The following is a 5,574-nucleotide window of genomic DNA, read 5'->3' as shown; positions in this document are numbered from 1 at the left end:
GTACGCTTTTGATTTTTGGTGTGGGAGAGAGAAAGGTGTATATCAATATGGTGTGACTATAGGAGTGTTTTATTTGGTTATGGGATGACACAAATCGGACGGTTCGATTTGTGATTTCGAAAGTAAAAAAAAATTAATGTTAAAATCGGACCGTCCGATTTTTATTTTAACAAATAAAAAAATAAAAAATACAAATCGTACCATCCGATTTGGAGTTTAATTTTTTTTTAGGTAAAGTACTAAACTGGTCCCCTACGTTTGGGCGTAACTCTGTTTTGATCCTTAAGGTTTAAAGTGTTCTATTTGAATCCAAAAAAGTTTCATTTAGCATCAATTTAGTCCCACAGTGAGGTCAAAATTAAATAATTAACAAAATATCCTATATAACAACAGTTCAAGAACAAAATCGATAATTTAGAGAACAAGTACAAGCTCCAGAGGCACAAAATCAACCATTGATGCATCAATACATTTATTTATCATTTTCTTTAGTTTTATAGAAAATATTTTATTTATATTATAAAAAAATAATAAATAAATGTATTGATGTATCAATGGTTGATTTTATGCCTCTAGAGCTTGTACTTGTTCTTCAGATTATCGATTTTGTTCTTGTACTATTATTATGTAGGACATTTTGTTAATTATTTAATTTTGATTTCACTGTGGGACTAAATTGATGCTAAATGAAACTTTTTTGGATTCAAATAGAACACTTTAAACCTTAAGGACCAAAACAGAATTACGCCCAAACCTAAAGGACCAATTTAGTACTTTACCCTTTTTTCTTTAAGCAAATCGGACCCTTCGAGTTGTAATTTATTTTTTTCATCAAACAAATCGGACCGTCCGATTTGAATAAAACACCATATGAAATTATTATTAATAAAGTTAAAAAATTAATTTTTTTATATTTTAATAAAATTATTTGATTTTTTTTTATTTTAACATGTGATTTAAAATACAGGTTAACTAAATCCATATCAAAATCAAGAATGAAAAAAGTGAAAGATATTTGCTTGAAAAGGAAAGGAAGTATATAGAGAAGTTAAAAGTTGTTTAGTGCAAAATGTAAATAGCATTATTAGGGAGTTGATGGGGCAATGCAAGACTCATTCTTAAATATTAATTAATTAATATAAGTGGGATACAGAAAACAAGGCCAGCAGAGAGACACGTCGAGGGCTCCCGTCGCATCATCCATCAGCCATCGGCACTGACTAGCACGCATGAAGCATCCCCATTAACTTCCAAAATATTCATTCATACCCATTTCATTAACTACCCATATATCTTCGGAATTGTTTCGATCTAGGATTAAAGTTAAGATAGATACTTGGTTTATACTATGGTCTAAAATAAAACTAGATATAAAAAGATAAAGACTTATCTAAGAAATTATATGTTGAGTCTGTAGCGGAATTTTAACTTCTAATAGATAAAAAGTAATATGAAATTGAGCATTACTCACAATAGTATACTCGCTATATAATTATTAAAAAAAAAAAAGAAAAAAAAATAAATAATTGCTATGAATGTGAATTCCTTTAATTTTTAATTGAAATTGAATACATTTTGATTTCACTTATTTATATAGTTTCTTAACTTCTATAAATAACAAGAGAGCATACTATAAAATAGTTTTCTATAAAAGCTCTTTAACTATCCACTATTTTCTCTCTTCCATCATTTGTCTGCCTCCCTTTGTTTTCTCTTTGTCTTTCTTTTATTCTCACAATTCTCCACATCGTTCACAATTTGAAATCTACTCAAATTTTGGACGATCAAAGTGTGGTATTCATATCCGGTTGCATCATTTTTACAATGACTGCCTACGTACTTTTGTTCAGGATCAAACCAATCGTAGTTCTTCTATTTCTCCATGTAATGCCTAACATGAAGCAATATTGAGCAATTCCAAACAGTGTTGGAACTTGTTTCCTGACACTGCTTTAGTCAACATATCAGCATGGTTTTCATCTGTGTGTATTTTTATAAGAGAAATGTTACCTTTCTTTATAACATCGTGCACGAAATGATATCTTACATCAATATGCTTGGTACGAGCATGATGAACCTGATTTTTAGCCAAATAAATTGCACTTTGACTATCACAACTCAGGTTCACGCAATCTTGCTTCAACCCCAAATCATCTAGAAGACCCCTTAGCCACAATGCTTCTTTCACCCCTTCTGCTACTGCTATGTACTCAGCTTCTGTAGTAGATAGTGCCACTGTAGCTTGTAACATCGATCGCCAACTAACTGGAGCACCTTGTATTTTATATACATAACCAGTCGTAGAACGTCTTCTATCTAGATCACCAGCATAATCAAAATCAACAAAGTCGCTGATTTGACATGATTTTTCACTAAAGCATAAACCTGTGTCAATTGTACCCTTCAAGTATCTTAATATCCACTTGACTGCTTCCTAGTGTGCCTTACCCGGGTTTGTCATGAACATGCTAACAACACTGACTGCCTGTGAAATATCTGGGCGTGTACACACCATCGCATACATTAGGCTACCGACTGCACTAGCATAAGGTACATTTTTCATGTAAGCCTTATCCTCTGCTGTTGTGGGAGATTGTTTACCAGAGAGCCTAAAATGTGGAGCCAACGGCGTTACCACCGATTTAGCATTTTTCATTTCAAACCTTTCAATGACGCGCTCAATGTATCCTCTTTGGCTCAAGAACAATTTTTGGCTTGATCCATCTCTTTTAATTTCTATGCCTAATATTTTCCGTGCAGCACCCAAGTCTTTTGTTTCAAATTCTTTACCAAGTTGAACCTTTAACATATCTATCTCTACCTTGCTCTTAGAGGCAATAAGTATGTCATCCACATACAATAGAAGATAGATATAATCACCTCCAAGAAGCTTACGAATGTATACACAACAATCATAATTACTTCTGAAAAAACCTTGTTTTAACATAAAGGAGTCAAATTGCTTATACCATTGCCGAGGAGATTGTTTCAATCCATATAGCGATTTCCTCAAGCGACATACCTGACTTTCTTTACCCTCAACCTTGAAACCCTCAGGTTGATACATGTAGATTTCTTCCTCTAAGTCACCGTGCAAGAATGCAGTCTTCACGTCTAGTTGTTCCAACTCAAGATCACCATGAGTGACAAGACTTAAAAGCACCCGTATGGAAGTGTGTTTCACCACAGGAGAAAATATCTCATTGTAATCAACACTTTCTTTCTATGCAAATCCCTTTGCTACTAATCTAGCTTTGAATCTTGTACCATCTGACTTAGTAGGATCTTCTTTTCTTTTATACACCCACTTACAACCAATTGCAGTCTTTTTCACGGGCAATGTGACCACATCCCATGTCTTGTTCTTATGAAGAGATTGAATCTCTTCCTCCATAGCGACCAACCAACTCTCTCTATCTTTGTCTTTGATAGCATGTTTGAAGGTGACCAACTCATCATCCTCCACTGAGAGTGCATAATCTACCAAGTTTACCTACCCATAATATCTCAAAGGCTTGTCTGACCCGAACTTCTGAACAAATTTATAATTTCTCTTTGGCCTAGTAGATGCCAAAGAATCCTGCTGCTGCTGTTGTAATACATGTGCATTTTCTCGCTGAATTTCCTCATGATCAAGTTCATCCTCTACGTCATCTCGAGTAGCATTAGGATGCTCCATCTGAACATTACTAGAGTCTATTTGTTGGTATTTAGACTCTATCTCCACCACTTGAGTATTCGAAGTTTTTCCAACATCACCATCATCTGGCACCATATCTTTAGACAAAGCTACCATAGATCGTTCGTCAAAGGTAACATCCCTGCTAATTACAAACTTAGAATCATTTACACTCCAAAGGCGATAGCTTTGAACCCCTCTTGGATACCCCAAAAAGATTGCCTTCTTAGCTCTATCATCAAGCTTATTATCTTTGACATGATAATAGGCTGTGCATCCAAAGACTCTGAGTTTCTCGTAATCTGCATGTTTTTCTGACCACACCTTATAAGGTGTGTCTCCATCTAGAGAAGAATGTGGAGATCGATTCACTATGTAGCAAGCTGTAGCAACCGATTCTACCCACCATTCTCTGCCTAACCCGAAATTAGAGCGCATACACCTTGCCTTCTCAAGTAGCGTACGATTCAGTCGTTCGGCGACTCCATTCTTTTGTGGTGTTTCTCTAACTGTCCAGTATCTTGTAATGCCTTCTCGGTCACAGAACTCCTTGAAAGCCCCATCCGTGTACTCTGTGCCATTATCAAATCGTAGAGTTTTCAGATTCCTACCTGTTCGGTTTTCAACCATTGCTTTCCACCGCTTAAAAGTATCGAATACCTCATTCTTATGTTTGAGGAAGTAAATCTAAACATACCTGGAATAATCATCAACAAAAGTAACAAAATACCTGGAACCACCCTTGGAAGTAACTTTAGCCGGGCCGCAAACATCAGTATGTACGTAGTCTAACAACCCTCTGTTTTTATGCTTGATTGTAGAAAACTTCACCCTATGTGCCTTTCCATACACACAATGCTCACAAAATTCTATTGTGGTTTCTTCATATTGTTCAGCAAACCTTGTCCACAAAGCAATGATAGACCTTTCTCTGACATATGTCCAAGCCGCATGTGCTATATTCTTGTGCAATTTGTTTGATCTCTACTTCTACCGATTCCAACTGCTAACTCACCTGTGATTGTTGTCCCCAAAAGAGAATAAAGATTACCGTGACGAACTCCCTTCATGACTACTAAAGAACCACGAACAACTTTTAGTACCCCATTTTTCGCAACTATTTTGCAGCCATTTTTCTCCAACAAACCTATGGAGATAAGATTTTTCTGCAAGTCTGGAATATGCCTCACATCCTTTAAGGTTCTTACTCCTCCATCATGTATCTTGATTCTTATAGTACCCAACCCCACAGTTTTACAAGCATGATCATTGCCCATTAAAACTGTGCCACCATTTATGCTTTCATAGGTAGTAAACCACTTCTTATTTGGACACTTATGGTGAGAGGCTCCTGAATCAAGAATCCACTTACCGGAGATTTCATAAGATTGTTCTGTTACAGAGTAACAATCCTCCTCATCATTTGAGACGTAGCTTGCTTCTTGCTTTTCTTTTGGGTTGTCGTTGTTCTGTTTCTTGAAAGTTATATTCTTATTTGGACAATTTGCTTTGAAATGTCCAACCTCACCACATTTAAAGCATGTTCTCTCCGCGTGAGGTCTAGATTTTGGCCTAGACTTTCCACGCTTATTATCTTTTCCTCTTTCATTAGTCTTTCCTCTAGCCGCGAATAATCCTTGTGCTTGATCATTATACTCTCTTTCATTTGAAGATGACATTACACTTGTAGTAACCTTACGTAGATCATCCGCTTAAAGTGATGCCCTCGTCTCATCCATGGTCAGAGTGTCACCCACCAGCATCAATGTCTGTACCAGATTTTTGTAGGACTTCGGTAATGAAAGTAACAATATGAGTGCCTGGTCTTCATCATCAACCTTCACATCTATATCCTTTAAGTTTGATATGATCCTATCAAACTTATTGATATATTC

Source organism: Arachis ipaensis, chromosome B01, assembly GCF_000816755.2.
Source record: "Arachis ipaensis cultivar K30076 chromosome B01, Araip1.1, whole genome shotgun sequence".
Lineage (NCBI taxonomy): Eukaryota > Viridiplantae > Streptophyta > Magnoliopsida > Fabales > Fabaceae > Arachis > Arachis ipaensis.
This window is presented reverse-complemented; position numbering follows the sequence as displayed.